Here is a 21543-nt window from a genome sequence, read left to right as displayed (position 1 = left end):
ATTGTTGTTTCAATAAATATTTAAACAGTTTCAAAACAGTAACAATATTTAAAACGCCAGTACATATTAGAAATCTTTTTACATAAGCTTGTGCAGTGTACTTAGAACATCATTTCTTGGATAACACGGTGGTACAGCTGGTGTCTCACAGCTTCATTTACCTGGATTCAACCCTGGTTGCTGTCCAAGTGGAATTTACACATTGTTTTCCAGCCCCCCCATTTTTGAGTCAAGTCCCAATAACATGCACGTTGGTAGTTTGGGAGGTGATGGGTTTTGGGTGGGTGGGGCTGTAGTTGATGGGAGTATGTGAGAATGGGCTACAGGGAGTTATCAGTGGGAAATGGGATTTTTCTGCGATCTGCCCTAGATTTGAGTAGCCAAAGTTGTCTCCTTCTATAAGTCAACATGAACCCAATTTACTATCTAGCTTCCTTCACTCAGGAACACATTTCTGTGACCTAGAAACAGTTAGCTAACTTAGGTTTTTTACTTTCTGTAAATTCAACACAAGCAAAATATCAAATACACATTCAAACGAATTGATTTACCTGCATCGACAAGCTTCAGTTCTGGTGAAGAGAAAAAAAATGTACTTCTTTTAAATAAAATCCTATCTTTTCCATTTACCGCTTACTTTTTCAACTACACTGGCTCTCTTAACTACAAATGTGGTGCAAACATTTAAATTTTCCTTAAGCCTTTCCCCCACTGTATGTCAACATGTGTACACATTGCCACTCAGGACTGAGTTTGCTTCTTGCAACATTTCCATTCCATCATGCAAATAGAAATTGGTACAGTACAGCACAGTGCGGGCCCATCGACCCACAATGTTGTGCCAACATTTTAACCTACTCTAAGATCAATCTAAACCTTCCCTTCCCCCATTGCCTTCCACTAATTTTCATTCATGTGCTTAAGAGTCTCTTAAAAGTCACTAACCTTCTGGATTCTACCACCACCCCCGGCAGCACACTTTGTGAACTTATCACTGTCTATGCAAAAAAAACACTTCGTCTGATGTTCCCTCTAGACTTTAATGCAATTTACTTAATATTATGCTCTATTGTATTAATCTTTTCCACCCTGGGGGAAAATATTCTGGCTGTCCACATTGTTTATGCCTCTTTTCATCTTGTATACCTTGATCAATTCACCTCTCTTCCTCCCTCACTCCAAGGAGAAAAGCCCTAAACTCATTAACCTATATACAAAAGGCATGCTCTCTAATCCAAGCAGCATCCAGACAAATCTTATCTGCATCCTCTCTAAAGCTTCCACCTTCTTCCTCTAATGAGGCAACCAGAACTGAACATGATACTTAACACAATAAAGTGTGGTCAAACCAGAGTTTCATAGCATTCTTTCATAAAAGCCAATAAAACATACACCTTCTTAACAACACTATCAACCCGCATGGCAATTTTAAGGGATCTATAGACATAGACCCCATGATCCTTCTGCTCTTCCACACTGCTAAGAATCCTGCCATTAACCCTGTACTATGCCTTCAAATTCAACCTTCAAAAGTGTATCACTTCACACTTTACTTAATTGAATTCCATCTGTAATTTCTCAGCCCAATTTTGCATCCTATCAATATCATGTTACAATGTACACCAACCTTCCATAGCACTGCCAACCTTCATGTCATCTGCAGACTTACTGACCCACCCTTCTACTTCTCAGCTATTTATAAAAATCCCAAAGAGCAGGGGATCCAGAACAGATCCCTGCAGAACACTACTAGTCACCAACCAACAAGCAGAATAGAAGCCAATAAACTATACTACTACCACCCTCTGCTTTCTGTGGGAAAGCCAGTTCTGAATCCATGCAGCCATGTTTCCTGGGATCACATGCTTTCTGACTTTCTGAATGAGCAACATGGGGAACCTTGTTAGACTCTTTACTAAAATGTGTATGCTCCACATACACTACTCAATTTTGGTAAATTTGATTTGCCATTGCCTCAAAGACCATAGGACTGTAAGATATAGACATATAGATTCACAAGGTTAATTCCTGGGATGTCCGGACTGTCTTATGCAGAGAGGTTAGAGAGACTGGGCTTGTACACGCTGGAATTAAGGAGATTGAGAGGGGATCTGATTGCAACATATAAGATTATTAAGGGATTGGACAAGATAGAGGCAGGAAATATGTTCCAGATGTTGGGAGAATCCAGTACCAGAGGGCATGGTTTGAGAATAAGGGGTAGGTCATTTAGGACAGAGTTAAGGAAAAACTTCTTCTCCCAGAGTTGTGGGGGTCTGGAATGCACTGCCTCGGAAGGCAGTGGAGGCCAATTCTCTGGATGCTTTCAAGAAGGAGCTAGATAGGTATCTTATGGATAGGGGAATCAAGGGATATGGGGACAAGGCAGGAACCAAGTATTGATGGTAGATGATCAGCCATGATCTCAGAATGGCGGTGCAGGCTCAAAGGGCCGAATGGTCTACTTCTGCACCTATTGTCTATATAGGAGCAGAATCAGGCCCTTTGGCTCAAAGTCAGATCTGCCATTTATTCACAGTTGATTTATTTTCCCTCTCAACCCCATTCTCCTGCCTTCTTATAATTTTTGATGCCTTTACTAGTCAAGAAACTTTCAAATGCTGCTTTAAGTGTACCCAATGGTTTGGTCTCCACTGCCTTCTGTGGCAATGAATTAAATTGATTTGTTACCTTCTGTCTAAAGAAATTCCTCATCTGTTCTGAAAGGACATCCTTCTATTCTGAATGGGTGTTCTCTTGTCCTCAGCTCAGAGCATCCCACTAATGGAAACATCTACTCTATGTATGTACACTTCCACTAGGTCCCCCCTCGTTCTTCAGCAAGTACAGGCTCAAAGCCATCAAATGCTCCTCAGACATTAACCCTTTCATTCTCGTAGAACTCCCCCGGACCTTCTCTAATGTCAGCACATCTTTTTCTTAGATAAGGGGCACAAAACTGCTCAAAATGCTCTAAGTTCAGTCTGGTCAATGCTTTATAAAGCCTCGGCATTACATCCTTGTTTTTATATTCGACTCATCTCCAAATGAATGCTAATATTGCATTTGTTTTTGTTACCACTGACTCAACCTGCAAGCAATCCTTTAGGGAATCCGGCACGAGGACACCGAAGTCCCTTTACACTTCCGATTTCTGAATTTGTTTCCACCTTTAGAAGTCTTTAATAAAGTGTGTGACCACAAACACCCTGACACTGTATTCCATCTGCCGCTTCTTTGCCATCCTACTTCCCCAAAGCTACCAGGATTTCCACCTATCTTTGTGCTGTTCACAAACCTAGCCACAAAGCCATTAATTTTGTCATCCAGATCATTAATTTATAATGTGAAAAGTAGTGGACCTAACACCGACTCCTGTGGAACACCAGTAGTCTGCAGAAAAGGTCCCCTTATTCCCACTCTTTCCCTTCTACCCATCAGTCAATTTTCTCTCCTTGATGGAAAAGGATTAAATTAGGCTTGTGAGGCACAGCCTGCCCCTAAAAAACCATACTGACTATTATTAATTTGATTATGCTTCTTCAAATGTTTGTAAATCCTGTCTTTAACAACCCTCTCCAGCAGTTTTCCCAGCACTGACATAAGACCCATTGGTGCATAATTCCCAGAATTATCCCTATAACTTTCTTGAACAAAGGAATAACATGTGCCTCCAATCTTCAGGCACTACTACTATGGCCAGTGGGGATGCAAATATCATCAACACCCCTGTAGTTATCTTCCCTTGCTTCTCATTACAACCTGAGGCACATCCTGTCTGGCCTCAGGGACTTATCTATATTAATGTTCTTCAAAATTTCCAGCACATCATCTTTCCAGCACACCAACTATTCCAGCACATCATCTTGTTCTATGCACACCTCATATTCATCAAAGTCCCTCCCACTGGTGAATGCTGAAGCAAAGCATTCATTAAGGACCTCCCTACCTCCTCCATCTCCATGTACATGACCCCTTTATCCCTAACTGGTCCTACCTTCATTCTAGTCATCTTCCTATTCTTCACATCTTTGTAGAATGCTTTGTTTTTTTTTCTTAAATCGACTTGCCAAAGCCTTTGTGCTCCCTTCTGGCTCTCCCAAGTCCATTCTTAAGCTCCTTCCTGACTACCTTGTAACTCTCAAAAGTCTGCCTGATCCCTCTTCCTAAGCCTTAAGTATGCTTCTTTCTTGCTCTTGATTTGATGTTCCATATTTCTTGTCATCTATGATTCCTTCATGCTATCCCAATGGGCCAAACCTATCCAGAACTCCATGCAAGTTCTCCCAAAGCAGCCTCCACATTTCCGATGTGCATTCTCTGGTGCATCTGTTTCCAGTTTATACTCCCAAGTCCTCTGCCAATTAAATCTTTTCCTTTACTTGCTGCTCAGACCCCTGTCCAAAGCTATGTTAAAGGTCAAGGAGTTGTGTCACACATAAAAAAAATGCAATTTCAAGCATAATCTGTCTAGTGCAAGAGATCTACTGACTAAAACATCCCATTGTTTTATGTATCTTTGCTCCTTTCATTTGCTGAATACAAATTAAATGCTTAGATTTCAAACACCTGTTATCTTGAGCAATATGACACAAAGAAGTCAAGATTTATTTACCAGACAGTGCTCAAAAAACAATAGAATCAGTTGGTTGCAAACTGAAGGTTTGTGACAATATTCCTTTAATTTTTTGTCCAATATCACAGCAGAATGAACATACACAAAAGCAAACTAATCAGAGAGTCCCTGCTGGAAGAAGAAATGCAGCTTATGCATGTGATTTTCTCTCTACCATGGGTCTTTCTTGATGCTCACTTTGATAAGTCATTGCTCATTTAATTTTAATTGGCTGCTCTTTATAAACTAACAGTTTTTCATTCAGCTTTGATTACTTTTTGAATTTCAAATTTTGAATTTTAACATAGTGAAATCATTTGACTGGATAAGTGTGGAGTGACTGTTTTCTCTGGTGAAGAACAACAAATGGCTTTGGTCATAAAATTTGAATTCAGCCTTTCAGGAAGAAAATGGTGAAGCCATTTGTTCAATTCATGTAGAATCTGCATTTGTATCCTTGGGCTGTCTGTCATAAGGCAGCACAGTTCAAGAATGTTCTCCTGCTATGAGGTGAACTTTGGGCCAGAGCAGTTACTTCATTGACCACACACCCCCGTCTTCCCATCCCCCACCCACTATACCCAATCCAAAAACAAGAACAAGGTGGAATTCCACCAGAAATGTATTCTGACATCCACACTGCTGATGCTTGTTCTCGAGCACAATCTTAACTTCAGAGTGCAAGCATTTGCTCATAGCAGTCAAATGAAAATACTCATTTTGCTGCAGAATTTTCCAGAATATATTTAGAAACATAGAAAACCTCCAACACAATACAGGACCTTCAGCCCACAAAGTTGTACTGAGCATGTCCCTACCTTAGAAATTACTAGGCTTACCTATAGCCTTCCATTTTACTAAGCTCCATGTACCTACCTAAAAGCCTCTTAAAAGACCCTATCATATCCGCCTCCACCACCGTTGCCGGCAGCCCATTCCACGCACTCACCACTCTCTGAGCAAAAACTTACCCCTGACATCTCCTCTGTACCTACTCCCCAGCACCTTAAACCTGTGCCCTCTTGTGGCAACCATTTCAGCCCTGGGAAAAAGCCTCTGACTATCCACACAATCAATGCCTCGCATCATCTTGTACACCTCTATTGGGTCACCTCTCATCCTCCTTCGCTCCAAGGAGAAAAGGCAGTGTTCACTCAACCTATTCTCATAAGGCATGCTCCCCAATCCAGGCAACATCCTAGTACATGTCCTCTGCACCCTTTCTATGGTTTCCACATCCTTCCTGTATTGAGGCGACCAGAACTGAGCACAGTACTCCAAGTGGGGTCTGACCAGGATCCTATATAGCTGCAACCAGTATTTAATCAGTAAGCTTGCCTTCAAAAAGCTAAACTTACTGTATCCAGTGCGTGTAGGAAGACAACAAATATTTCACTCCATTTTGCTCAGAAATTATACTGATATTCTTTTCTGAAATGTGATATGTGCAGATTCATGTGTAGTTTAGCCTATAAAGCTGGAAGATTAATTCTTCATTTTGACTGGGGTAAAATACAAATTAAATTACTACAAAATGTGAATTGTGTGATTCCACTAAAATGTCTACTGGTTCCAACTGAATGTTGTATTAAACATTTTAAAAGCTATTCCAGTTTACAGATGCTGCATTATTATCATCCATGTACAGTACCATGTTTATTAAACATTATAATTACTGGGGACCCATTTAGTCTCTCAGCAATTTTTTCTTCTCATTTATTTATATGCTGAGTACCATGTTGTAATATTAAACAGGATTTGCTTTCCTTTATAAAGCAATACATGACTTTTACATAACAAGTGATAAAAATACTTAACAGGATTATTGCGATTTGAAACAGAATATTGAACAGTACAGCACTCTAACGGGCCTTTCAGCCCACGGAGCTTGTGATGGGCATGATGTCAAGTGAAACTATTCTCTTCTGCCATATTCCTCTATTGCCAACGTATCCATGTGTCTATCTAAAAGCCTTGTGAATGCGACAATCATATCTGCTTCCCCTACCACTGCTAGTGCTGATCACTCTGTGCAAAAAGAACATACCTCCATTAAGCATTACCCCTCATCTTAAAGCTACACTCTCTGGTATTGAAGATCCTCATCTTGAGAAAAATTTTTTGGTGATCTGCTCTCTTAACGCCTCTCAATTTTATCAGGTTTCCCCTTATCCTCCAGCAGTCCTGAGAAAACAATCTAAGTCTGCCAGTCCTGATGATGGAGATTGGCCTGAAGCATTGACTGTTTACTCCCCTTCACAGATACTACCTGACCTGCTAAGTTCCTCCAGCATTTTGTGTGCTTTGCTCCTGATTTGTTGAAACTCTCCCTATAGCCAATATTAATAAGGATTGAGTACCCCTTATTCCAAATGCTTGGTGCCAGAAGTGCTTCAGATTTGTTTTGATTCTTTTATATATAATGAGATAGCTTGGGATAACCATCATTCTGACTCAGAATTTTTGTGCTGCTGGTCAACAGTCTTTGTCTTATACTTGTTCATCACATATATATACACTTTACAGTAAAAATGATTACATACCATTAAGGTAATGAAAATATAATGTCCGCAGGGTAACAGAAGCAGCATTGGGAGAATACCTGAATCAGCTGTTGAACAACAGCAGGAGTTCAGTCTCCACCTACAATGCCGTGTTTTGATTAAATGGCTACAGTGCACTGTATTTGTATTGTACTTTTCTTTTGGTTTTTAAATATAACATTTAAATACAGATAAATGGAATGAAAACATTTTATTTTCAAACACAATAATGACAATGGAGATTAAATTCAGCCTTTATGCAAAAATAATATGTTCTATAATTACCAGAAAAGCATGATGATCTTTGCTAACAAAAGAAGATAAACACAGCACCAAACACAACAACTATATCATTTCTGAGAGACCTGAGGGAGGGGTACATCATTGTTAACATCATTGCATTTGAGGGACCTGGAAGCAAATACTCTTAGGATGAGGAAGCATTGTGCTGGTTGACTTCTTAAAAAAAAAAAGAAGAGTTTCTTGCAATGTGATCAGCCTCATTAACAAGGGTTTCTGTTGTTGAAATGTTTATTTTTATAAACTGACGTGATTTCTTGTTCTGTTACGAATGCGTGCTGTTCTAGCTCTTCAGTGAGTCCATCACAAACTTTCACCATTTAATCTATGAGCACCTTTTCTTCTGTGTTAACAAAATCATCCTCATCTTCACTATTCTCATCATGATCACCTTGGTTCAGAACCGTTTCAACTATTTCACCATCGATCATTGAAAGAATGCTGATGACTCATTAACAATGTTAGGAACTTCTTCAATATCCACTTCCTCCAGCTTTATAAGACTCAAAGCATCACTTTTACATATTTTCTCACTTGACATACATAATCACTTTGTTCATCATCATCAAAAACAGCTGTAGTCTAGAGGTTGTGTCAGGCATGTACAAGTGTGACTTCAGTTGCTGTGTTTCATCTATTGGCAGCTGCATACAAGGCATCCTTAAGGCTAGACTCCTTTTGGAAACCTTCCACACCTATGCCCCTGTTCATGCTTTTCAAGAAACTGCCTTTTATTTAATCTTCAGTGATCTCAGAGACCCTTGGTCACAGGGCTGAATTAATGAAGTCACATTTGGAGGGAAGTGCATGACATTAACATTATTTTTGATGAGATCTTCAGCTGGAGGATGAGCAGAACAGTAGTCAAAGAATATTCAAAATCTTGTGGTTGTCATCCCTGCAATGGGGATGAGGCATTGGTGCAAAATGTTTGTGAAACCAATCATAAGAGACACCCCTGGTGATCCATTCCCTTTTGTTAACATAATAAAGACTGGTAAGGTATTCACACCTTTAGAATGAGGATACATGATTTTGCCTACCATGGCATTGCTTACATTTATGCATGCCTGCTGTATTAGCATATCCCAGCACAGTTATTCTGTCCTTGGCATCCTTAATTATCAGTTGTAGTCAGTGTCTTCCTGGGGCAATACAACCAGAACAGTGATATCTCATCTGCATTGTAGGCTCGTTCTGCTGTTAGATGTTCAAGAGCTACTATCGTGGCAAACTCAATGAATTTCTCTGCTGATTCATAATCAGTAGATATTTTATCACCACAAAATTTTAAAAATTAATGCCATGACTTTTCTTAAAGTTCTGCAACCAGCCTGCTGAATATTCACAATTACTTTCAATTTTCAGTTTGCCAAGATGGATCTTTGCTTGTTTCATCGGGGGGGGGGGGGGCTTTGGGGTTCTAACATTTAACTGTCATTCATTCTTTGGGGCACGCCTCTGTTTTTGTGGATGTTTGCGAAGAAAAGGAATTTCAGGATGAATATTGTATATACTCTGACATTAAAAGTACTTATTGAAACCATTAAGCAGCTTATGTTTACTCTGATGCTGATGAATCCACTCTTTCAATACACGATCAAGATCTTAATTTCACTTTGTGCAGTGTTTTTCTATTTTTCATTAACTTGTGTTCATCATTTTCAGTATAGAACTTTAACAGTTTGTCCTTCTGTTTCTTCAGGTCATAGATGGTGGTTGTTTCAACAGTAAACTCCTCTGTCAGGTGCTTCACACTTATACCACTGTCAGGTTTTTCCAACAGATTGACTGTGTTTTAGGTAAACAGAAATGCTTCCTCTTTCTCCTTTCACTATTACCCATAGGAGTAACTGCAGGACTTTTTGACGTTTTCAACAATAACTTCACAGCACAGAGCAGAGAATAAGCATAATACACATGGTAATGACTGTAAGTAATGCATGAAGGTCTGGCGACAATGACTGCTGAAAATGGGTTTGCACTAACAGAGACCCCTCATGGTATGTGAGGTTACTTCAGAACTGTCTGTGGTGTGCAGAGACCTGCACATTGCCTCAGAACCTCCCCAGCTCCTTGTGGAATTTTCCATTTGTGACATCATGTCAGCACTTTAAAAAATTTCAGATTCCAGAGATTTTCAGATTTTAGATTTTTGGATGAGGGGTACTCAACCTACAAAGTATAATAGGTTATGGGAGAAGACAGAAGAATGGGCTTGAAGGGGAAAATAAATCAGCATGATCGAATGGTGGAGCAGAACTAATGGACCAAATAGATTAGTTCTGCTCCTAGGTCTTATGGTCTAATCTGGTATCACCCTGGTACAACTCTTTTGAAACCTTTTCAAATCATCACATCATTCCTGTAACGGGGAGAGCAGAACGATTTGACTATTATATCCTACACTCGGACCAATGAAGGTAAGTATGCATTCTTTACCCATCTATTTTCTTGTGTCACCAATTTCAGAGATGCATGGATCTGGACCCCAAAGTCCTTATGTACATCAGTGCTGTTAAGGTTCTGCCTTTAAACGTATGCTTTCCCTTTGCATTTGTCCCCCAAGTGCAACATCTCACAAACTCCATATGCCATTTGTCCATTCATATCTTTAAGTGATCTTTACCAAGGGAATCTTTTGACAACCTTCATGTCCAAATCTCCACCATTTCTTGTGTCATCTACATATTTACTAACCAAACCATTTACATTTTCATTCGTTATTTAAATATATCAGAAACAATGTATTTCCCAGCATGAATCACTGAAGTTCTGCTAGTCATGATCCACCAGTGAGAATAAGTCCCACCAAACATTACCCTGTTTTCTAAGTGCATGCCAATTCTGAATCAATGATCATTTCACTACGGATTTTATGCATTGTGAAGTTCCAGATCAACCTATTATTAGGGTCATATTTCAAACCCCTTAAAGTATGTGTAGACAACATCCACTGGCTTTGCTTCAATTACCTTTATCACCACCTCAAAAAAAAATTTCAATCATGTTTGCAAGACATAACCTGCCCCACGCAAAGCCACACTGACTACCTAATTAGCCCATGTGAACAAATCCTATTTTGGTCTAGGTGAGATTCTTCAGAAGTTCACTAACCATTGATTCAATTAAAATTTGGCACAGAAGTCCTACTGTGCTGAAAGTTAGTTGATTTGAGCGCCTTAGTTGATCCCAGCAGAGGGGCAGCTGAGGCATTTGATGTCAGTGCTCCTGAATAGGTTAATGAGACAAGCAGATCTAATTCACGATGAGACCAATGATCTGGTGGTTAGATAGAAAAGTTTAAATGAGGAACTGGCAATAGGTGGTTAATTGATGCTGAGGGGAAGGAGCTAAAAGTAAGCCTGAAGACAAATTAAAACATGAGAGATTGAATAACAAATTAAACCATGGGAAGAAATAAATAGCCAGTTTAGATGGCTAGAGAAGAGGAATTTTAAATGAGAGTGAATATTAAAGTGAGAACTACTATTAAGCTGTCTACACAGCAATACATACAATGCTGTAAGAAAACAGGGAAACTGGAGTCAATAATATACTGGGAGGAACCCAAATACAATAAGATTTGGAAAGACTTGCTTCAAAAATATATCATGACCACAATTAAATTTTGCTAGGTATAACAAATTTAACAAAGGCAGAGGAGGATAAAGATATTAAGAATAGTCATAACTATTAGGGATTGGGATGGGAGTCATTTGTAAGATAAAAATAGAGCTAGAAATAGTTCTGCACTGGAGAAGGCTTATGAAACCCACAATGCACAGTGGGAGTCAACATGTTCTGTGCTGAAGCATCCGTCTGCAATATTTCAATCTGCAAAAAATTTTAGGTGTTTCTTACAACTGAACAGGACTTGCACACTCCACATTCTCAGGGACTTTATTCTGAAGCTAACTGTTGAACTGTTTTTGTATTTGCTTCCAGTGATTGTGGATCTTGATGGAGAGGTGACAGGAGTGTTGGATCTTTCGCTTGGGGGAGGGAAGATGTAAACAAAAGCTTGGGAATGGTGATGATCAACTGTGTCATCGGTTAGCTCTGATCAGGTTCACAAAGTGACAAATCAGAAAGTGAAGGGATAGGACTTCGAGCAGTGACTGACTGTGCGGATGGGCCATATTACACAATATTGAAGGGAAGGAACAATTAAAGGGCTGGACAGGATGTTAGTCTAATGGGCTGTATTGTCCTGGACTATAATGAACTTCATGAGGTTTGTTTTTTGGAAGAGACACCCATCTGGGGAAGTGACGATCATTCACAGATTTCATTTTGCAGGTGGTGGGAGGGCTTTTCATTGTCAGCTATGTATAATTCATTACATGCAGAGCAAATGAAATGACTTGAACAGAGGGTTCTGGGATGATGCTACCTCAGGAGAAAGGTCAGACGGACTATCGATTGAGCACTCAGGCTAATCATGATCGTGGATGTTTCGTCTTTGACATGGTTGAGGATATTCCTGAAACACATTCCTCCCATTCACTGCACAATCATCCATCATGGTTCATTACTAGAAATGCACTGGGACTACCCAGCTTTAATCTGATTTATTAGGAGTGGGATTGGTCAATCCAGCTGTTGCTTGATGTTTAATGCACATGCAGCCCTGCGTAGGAATTTTACCAGGGCTGTTCTCACTTTTAATGCTTTCACCATGTCCTTCTACAGTCCTCACAGAAACAGAATTTACTAAGTAGTGAGGAATATGCCAAGCTACAAAGTTATAGGTTGTGTTGGTATACATTCCTGCTGATGAGGATGGTTTGCAGCACCTTTGGAGATGCAAAATCTATTCCTTGTCTGTTCCATATTGTTTCCAAAACAATCACAAGGTGTCTTCTCTCAAATGATAGGACAGATAGATGCATCTGCAACCGGTAGATTAATGAAATCAAGTCAAGGAGCTTATCCTTGTGTTAGTTCACCCGTTACATGTCAGAGGCACAGTCTGACAGTTGTCATTCTGCTACCCAACCACAATACATTCTATGCCTTTCTCTCTCTGAACGTTTTTCCAAGTGGTATTCAACACAATGAAACTTTGATTCACCAGCTGAAGTACAAGCATAGAAGGTCAGTTTACAGGCATCTTGAACACTTCACTCATCTAGACTGCTGTTTCCACATGCCTCAAATCTGCCACCATTATCCCTGCACTAAAGAACTCTACAGCTTCATATTTAAATGACTACAACCCGGTGGCACTGACACCAATCATCATGAAGTGCTGTGAACGGCTGGTAATGTCATACATCAAAAACCACATTCCTGCCACACTGGACACTCATAAATATGCTTACCGACAGAACTGCTCCACAAAAGATGCCACAGCATCTGTCACACATCTAGCTCTGACAAACCTAGAAAACAAGGACATATGTCAGAATGTTGTTTCTGGAGTTCACCTTAGCATTCAACACTATTACCCCACAGATGTCGAAGAGCCAACTCCTATTCCTTACTCTAAGCACACCACTGTGTGACTTAACCAACAGACCTCAGACTGTCAGGATGCAAAAAGGTTCCTCCCTGCCCAACATCCTCAACACAGTTGCCCCCATCTTCGGGGCTGTGTGCTGAGCCTGTTGCTGTACACTCTGCTCACACATGATTGCACAGCCAAACACTCGAGACATCACATTGTCAAATTCACCAATGGCACGGTAGTGGTGGGGTTCATAGCCAACGATGAGACAGCCTACAGAGAGGAAGTGCAAGAGCTCGAATTCCAGGCAAATAAATGCTTCCGCAATATCAACAAGACAAAGGAGATGGTTGTTGACTTCAGGAAACCTCGCACCACTCACCCTCCTTTTCATATCAGCAGCACAGCAGTGGAAACTGCAAGCAGTTCGAACAACCCCTCATGGTCCCAGGACACATCCTCCACAAGTCAGAAAATCTCAACAATAGCTGTACTTTCTGAGGAGGCTGAAAAGAGCTGGACTATGCACCTCAATACTTACGACCTTCTACAGGTGCGCAGTGCAGAGCATCCTAACATGCTGCATCACGTTTTAGTTTGGAAAGTGCACTGCGCCAGACAGGAGGGCTCTACAATGAGTAGCTAGAACTGCCCAGCACATCACTGGCACACTCTTACCCACCATCAAGGACACGCATACAGAAAGGTGCTGTTAAAATGCCAGCAAGATCACGAAGAGTCCCACCCGTCCCTGAGTTAGAACTGTTTATCCCACTCTCATCAGAGGAGCCTACACAGTATCCAAGCCAGGAACACTGGACTCAGAAAACAGCTACTGCCCGCGAGCTATCAGGCTGATCAACACCCGTATACATTAACCCACCTCACTAATCCCACCTCCACTATATCCATATCAGCCACTCCTCTCCATGGCCCCTCAGCACCCTCCATCCACCACCTCCCCCATACACTCACTTGACACATACACTCCACACCTCAACCCTACACTGACACAGTCACTGTCCTACTAGGTTTACTGATATCCTGTAGAAGAGCTCCTCATGCAGAGAGTCACTATGTTATTGTGTCATTTCCTGTAGGAGTCAGCATTACTTTATGTACAGTACATGCCAGTCTGTGTATATAAAATAATCTTATGTATGTAGGCCACACCCAGTTACTTGTACATTGTGTTTTGCAGGACTGCTTTTATATTTATTGTATTTTAATTGTGTTCTTTATAGTTATTGTGTTTTATTATGCTGCACTGGGTCTAGAGAAGTAGTCATTTCAATCTCCTTTGTATTTGTGTACTGAAGAATGACAATGCATAGTAAAAAAATCTTTAAGTTTTACATGATCCGCCAACAAGTTTTTAACTTCACATCCTCAAGGTGTAGAGTTAATACTCTGATGGCTACTTCCTTCTATCAGTAAGCCAGAATGCCACCATCTCAGGCAAGGCAGGAGAAGCCTGGAAACTATTTATGTGGGAAGATGCGACCGATATGACCACGATGAGCTGCTGCTTAACCCATTGGTGAGGTAGTTCTTCTAATTTAGTCAACAATCTGAAACTGGTCACGAGGAGAATTCTACAAGATTGTCTGGGAGGGAGTGACCCTGTCGATGTGTTGCTGGTCTGATTCTCTCTTTAGAACATTGCAGCTGTGATATAACTGAACTGCCTGTTAAGTCATATCAAAAGTAGTAAATACACTAGGATTAAATAGTCAGTACATAAGTTCTAAACTTATACATGGATCAAACCAGCTAAAGATGGCAAATGTCCTCCCCTGAAGAACGTTTTTGAGCCAAATGGATTTTGAGACAATCCGATAGTCTTGTGGTCACCTGATACTTGGATTCGTGTTACAAGACAAAAGCATGTTAAGTCATCAAATTGAATTGAACTGCATTTCAATCAGGGTGGATTTTGAGCGTGCATCCTTGCCTTGTCAACCATTTTTGATATGTAGTGTTGTAGTTTAACTATTTAACCACCAGTGTCATCCCCGACCCCTTGTTAGGATAGTTGTATGTTGGGAGGAGAGTTTGCCTGTAGCTGCCCTGAAGCACTCTTCATACTTATTTTTAAAGGCTGTGGTTTGGGATGTGAAGAATAACTAGCAATTATAATGGCAAGAGTTTCTATTTGTGGATGGAGTAAATGTTTATGGTGATAAACAGATTAGAGAAGTTAAAAAGGCAATTAAGTTGGCAAAGTACAACAACAAAATTAAGTTTGATTTACATTCCTTAACAGCAAAATATTCTCTAAAGAGAAGTGAAGACAGGAACAGCATCACTAACTAAAATAATAAAAATCACTGACAGCAACAATAAAATCCCAAAAATAAAACCCTATTACTTTGTTTCATTATTTACCAATGAGTCAGATCACATGGAAGTAGCCTCTGATGATGACAGTAGAATTGATAACAATTAAAATTGAAAGGTCATGAATATTACGCAAATAATCAGTTTACAAAAATGATTTCCTTTTATGACAAAGAAATCCGCAGAAAACTTCGTTGTAACTCTGGAGAGAGACAGAAATATGGTTCTCACTACAATAGAGGACGTTAGTAAAGAAGCAATGAAGTACAGAAAATTAGTTATATATAGTTAAATCAGGTGGGAGAAACGTAATACAAATGCCAAAGGACTGATCTGGCTGCTTTTTGCATTTCTGGTTGCACATACTTCATTCAGTTACTTCCTTTCTTTGATGACAGTTATGCTATTTATAATGTAATGCATAAAACACAAGATTCCAGGTTGGATCCAGCCATATTGCGTTCCAAACAAACAAGATTTCTAGGAAAAAAAAGATTCTTATGTTTGTATAAAGGAGATTTAAAAAGAGATCTTGCAGTAAGGAGAATGTAACTACTGAAGTTGTTTCTAACACCCTTTCAGGCAAAGCGTTGAAGATCGAAGTTCAAAGTACACTGATTATTAAAGTATGTATACATTATACAACCTTGAAATTCTCCTCTTGCAGGTAGCCACAAAACAGAAACATCAAAGGAACTCATTAAGAAAAACAACCGTCAAACGCCCAATGTACAGAGAAACAAATCACTCAAACAATCAAAGTAAGCAAATTGCTTCTGAACTGAAGTTTTACGAAAGGCACGAAGCCAGACATTAGCCAGAGCTTATCACAAAGTTCAGTAAGATCACACCAATGCACCAGATAACACAATCAATTGTTTTCAGATCTTCTTTAGCTCTGCTCGGATTCTATTCCTTCTAACTTTATGTAATACTTTGTACCAAATTAGCAATAAAAATAAGCAGATTAATGAACTCCCAGCCTTCCAGAACAACCACTGTGGTTTCAGCTCATACAAAGTAATATTTAATAAAATATTGAAAGCTATATTTCACTTCCAAACAGGATTCAGAATGTACAGGTACAAAATATTATGGTTCATGGCTGAATTCTACTTATATTGCCAAACAGTCGAGCAATAATAAATCAAAAAAATCAAAATTAAAATGCAGGTACTAAAAACTTGAAATTTGAAAAGATAGAAAATGCTGGAAGCATGCAGCAAGTTGGGCAGCTTCTGTGCAAAGAGAAACAGCTAAGAATTCAGCTCAAGGATCTTTAATCAGAATAGTTCCGAAGGATTTCTGACCTAAAATTACAGTTTATCTCTTTCACAACTGATGTCACCTGACTTCAGAGCATTTCCACCATTTTCTGATTTTATTTACACTTCAGTACACTAATTTTGAAACTTGCACTTTAGCCCCGTTCTCTGTGCTGCCCCACTATCATCAGGGCATTTTTGTAATTGTGTTTAAGAGCAATTGTATCAATGCCCTGCTGATGATGGCAGCAGCACAGAGAATGGGCAAAATGGTAGCATAGGAGTTAGTATAACGTTATTGTCAACGACCCGGGTTCAGTTCAATCGCTGTTTGTACATGCTGCCTCTGATGATGTGGCTTTCCTCTGGGTCCTCCAGTGTTAAATTTTAAAAACAAGTTATTGACATTAAGCACCATCATTGAACATTTATTTTAAATGACAGGCTGCACATACCTTCAATATTATCCTAAAGTGAAAAACTTATTAAATGATACACCAAGCATCTCTAGATTAAGGAGTTTACTGGAAAGGGGTACAACCCACCTACCTCGAAACTATGCTTCATTTGCATCAGAAGAACATCCCGATTTCACCATCAAAGCATGATACACAACAAGTTTTCTTTCAAATAGATGCAGCAATGCTGTCAAAGCTTGCAGCCAGAGAACCAATGGTGTACTAAAGATGAACTGTGGGTGTGTAATTATGCCCCTCAGTGATGACGTCAGGCTCAGGCTCCACAAGCGTATAATAAACGCATTTGATTGATGTCATGAGCTAAAACACTTACAGGAAAAATCTTGGGTTACAGCTGAGCCAAATGCATGATTATTCTTCAGTATCTATGCATCTGCTCTGCCTTTTAAACTTATTGGTCATAATCATTAAACATTTTCTGAAATGATTGACTTAACAATGATTCAAAATAATCACTTGCTTCAAAGGCATGGAGCTTTAGAAAATTAACCAGAAATAAACATTATACAAGACAATAGATAAAGATCTCATTTATAAGCTATCTGGTAATATAGAAGAGACTGCCACTCCTGAACAGCAGTTACATTTTGCTTATTTCTTCAGTGCAGAGCTCAGTACAGATTGAACAAGAAAGTAATTGCACCTTCATGTAAACAAGATATTGGTTCAGGGTCCTGTAAAATTATTACCCCAGGAATGTTATAAACAGCATGATCTTTACATGTAGGAATAATACCTCTGTACCCGAGGAAAGGGACAAATAGGGAAGTGGGAATAATTCAGATGGGATTGAAAAAGGACAAAAATGTACAAGTGTTTTAAAAAAAAAAGAAATAAGATTTTTTTTTCAAAATGAGAGCAATTATGCAATTCAACTCCTTATACAGAAAGAATTTTAACAAATAAGCCATATAAGCTGCTGTAGCTGCTGCAGAAATACGGGCAGAATATATGATTGGAAGCCAAATATCTCAATGGCAAAAAAATTTGATAAAGATAGATGGAAATTGACAAATGCTACAATAAAACTGAGGAGATTTTGGAAGGGCAACTGTTAGCAAAAGATGAAACACATTGCTGGGAGTTGTCCACAGAACTATCAACAACAAGGCGACTGATGTATAAAGAATCAGGAAAATATTCTGGGGAAAAAATAGCTTTACAGGGGCATTTAAATTTTTTCCATCTGTACAAAGCAAAGCAGACTTGGCAGAGCAAGGCAATGCAGTAATTAAAAACAGATATTTGAGCGACACAGCTTCATATTTACAGGGAATTGAAGAGCAGTATCAGAAACAATATGACATGCATTAATTTATAACTTCAAATGATATTGTCCAATTTTAGCAGCACCAGGAAATGATTATTATTTTTTCTCATTAGTTAGTCAATTTGAAAAGTTTTTAAGCCTGATCTGATGAGACAACCACACAAGCATTGGGTCATAGAACATGAGACATGGGAACAGAATTCGTCCATTTGGCCCATTGAGTCTGCTCCACCAATCAATCATGCCTGATACTTTTATCCCCCTCCTCAGCTCCACTCCCCTGCGATCTTTAAAGTTGTGGCCAATCAAGAACCTATCAATCTCTATCTGAAATATACCCAACGACTTGGCCGCCACAGCTACGTGTGGTAAAAAATTCCACAAATTCACTACCCTCTGGCTAAAGAAATTTCTCTGTATCTCTGTTTTAAATGTATGCCCCTCTATCCTGAGACTGTGGCCTCTTGTCCTAGACACTCCCCACCCAACATGGGAAACATCTTTTCCACATCTTCTCCGTCTAGTCCTTTCAATATTCAAAAGGTTTCAATGAGATCCCCCCCCCCCCCACCATCCTTCTTGATTCCAGTGATTACAGGCCTAGAGCCATCAAATGTTCCTCATATTATAAACCTTTCATTCTATTGAATTGAATTGACTTTATTAATTACATCCTTCATATACATGAGGAGTAAAAATCTTTATGTTATGTCTCTGTCTAAATGTGCAATTTATAGTAAGTTGTAATAAATAGTATATAGAATAGGACAGACAATATATTGTACCAGCGTGAATTACTCAGTCTGATGGCCTGGTGGAAGAAGCTGTTCTGGAGCTTGTTGGTCCTGGTTTTTATGCTGCGGTACCATTTCCCTGATGGTCGCAGCTGGAACAGTTTATGGTTTGGGTGACCTAGGTCCCCAATGAACCTTCAAGCCCCCTTTTTTTTTTCTTTTTTTTTTTTTACACGTGCTGGGCCATCCACACCACTCTCTGCAGAGTCCTGCGATTGAGGGAAGTACAGTTCCCATATCAGGCAGTGATGGAGCCAGTCAGGATGCTCTCAATTGTGCCCCTGTAGAAAGTTATTAGGACTTGGGTGCCGTCTGGTGTGAAAGAGGCACTGTTGTTTTTCTCCACCACACAGCCGGTATGAACAGATCTTCGGTGTGTGTATGCCAAGAAGCTTAAAGCTGTTCACCCTCTGATGCACCATCAATAACTCACTCTGAGACGCAAGAAGCGAGGTATCGGCTTTTATTGACTGGAAGAATGAACAACACTACATCCTGGAGAATGAGGCCGGGCATCAGGCCTCAATCGCCTTTATACAGGGGTCTGTGGGAGGAGCCACAGAAGCAGTCAGCAGGGGTCTGTGGGAGGAGCCACAGGAGCAGTCAGCAGGGGTCTGTGGGAGGAGCCACAGGAGCAGTCCAGACAGGTATATGTAGTTCACCACAACCTCTCAACCCCAGATATATTGATGTCAATAGGATTAGCCTGTAGTCCATGATCAGCTCCTTTGTTTTTGCGACATTGAGGGAGAAGTTGTTTTCTTGACACCACTGTCAGGGTGATGACTTCTTTGTAGGCGGCCTTGACAATATTCGAGATTAGGCCAATCAATGTAGTATAATCAGCAAATTTAAATAGCAGATTGGAACTGTGGGTGGTGACACAGTCACAGGTATACGGAGAGTGAAGGAGGGGGCTTAGAACACAGACCTGAGGGGCTCCTCTGCTGAGGGTGGGAGTAGCAGAGGTGACAGGGCCCGCTCTTACAAACTGCTGGCGATCTGACAGGAAGTCCAGGATCCAGCTGCAGAAGGTAGGGTGAAGGCTGAGGCCTCTGAGCTTCTTGTCGAGCCTGGAGGGAATGATGGTGTTGAATGCTGAACTGTAGCCCAAGAACAACATTCGCACATAAGCATCCCTCTTCTTCAGATACACAAGGATGGTATGTAGAGCTGTGGCTATTGGGTCATCTGTCAATCAGTTGTGTCAGTAGGTGAATTGGAAGGGGTCTAGTGTGGCTGGTAGCACACTGCAGATTCCCGGAATCATCCTTGTGAAAATCCTCTGAACTCTCTCCAAAGCCAAAACATTTTTTCTTAGATAAGGAGCCCAGGACTGTTCACAATACTCAAAATGAGGCCACACCAGTGCCTTATAAAGCCTCAGCATCACATCTCTGCTCTTATACTCTAGACCTCTTGAAATGAATGCTCATGTTGCATTTGCTTTCCTCTCCACCAACTCTACCTTTTGGTAGGAATATTGCAGTGCTACATTTTGGTAGGACTAATCAAAATAGAACATACGTGGTAAATAGTAGGGCATTGAAGAATGCTGTAGAACAGAGTGATCTAGGAATAATGGTGCATAGTTCCCTGAAGGTGGAATCTCATGTGGATTGGGTGGCAAAGAAAGCTTTTGGTTTGCTGGCCTTTATAGATCAGAGCATTGAGTATAAGAGTTGGGATGTAATGTTCAAATTGTACAAGGCATTGGTGAGGCCAAATTTGGAGTATTGTGTACAGTTCTGGTCACCGCATTATAGGAAAGATGTCAACAAAATAGAGAGAGTACAGAGGAAATTTACTTGAACATTACCTGGGTTTCAGCTCCTAAGTTACAGGGAAAGGTTGAACAAGTTAGGTCTTTATTCTTTGGAGCATAGAAGGTTGAGGGGGGACTTGATAGAGGTATTTAAAATTATGAGGGGGTTAGATAGAGTTGATGTGGATAGGCTTTTTCCATTCAGAGTAGGGGAGATTCAAACAAAAGGACAGGATTTGAAAGTTAGGGGGCAAATGTCTAGGGGTAACACGAGGGGGAACTTCTTTACTCAGAGAGTGGTAGCTGTGTGGAACAAGCTTCCAGTAGAAGTGGTAGAGGCAGGTTCGGTATTGTCATTTAAAGTAAAATTGGATAGGTATATGGACAGGAAAGGAATGGAGGGTTATGGGCTGAGTGCAGGTCGGTTGGACTAAGTGAGAGTAAACATTCAGCATGGACTCAAGATGGCCTGTTTCCATGCTGTAATTGTTATATAGAACACTACAGCACAGTACCGGCCCTTCAGCCCTCCATGATGTGCCAACCCATATAATCCTTAAAAAAGTACTAAACCCACACTACCCCATAACCCTCCATTTTTCATTCATCCATGGACCTGTCCAAAAGGATCTTAAATACTCCTAATGTTTTAGTCTTTACCACCATCCCTGGCAAGTCATTCCAGGCACTCACAACCATCTGTGTAAAAAAAAAAAACTT

At 40.1% G+C, this 21543-nt stretch overlaps 1 protein-coding gene across 2 annotated transcripts in view; it reads right to left on the bottom strand.

Moving 5' to 3' along the window:
• Positions 1 to 17183, bottom strand: part of dgkb (diacylglycerol kinase, beta) — a 768700-nt gene extending 751517 nt beyond the window's left edge. For both annotated transcript variants that reach the window (XM_073054135.1, XM_073054136.1), the window contains exon 1: positions 17065 to 17183. The gene's annotated coding sequence lies outside the window, so the exon portion shown is untranslated. The remainder of the gene's footprint in view (positions 1 to 17064) is intronic.
• Positions 17184 to 21543: the final 4360 nt, after the last annotated feature.

The sequence above is a fragment of the Hemitrygon akajei genome, chromosome 8, assembly GCF_048418815.1.
Source record: "Hemitrygon akajei chromosome 8, sHemAka1.3, whole genome shotgun sequence".
Classification (NCBI taxonomy): domain Eukaryota; kingdom Metazoa; phylum Chordata; class Chondrichthyes; order Myliobatiformes; family Dasyatidae; genus Hemitrygon; species Hemitrygon akajei.
Note: the sequence above shows the minus strand (reverse complement) of the source record. Positions and strands in the feature narration are given on the sequence as shown.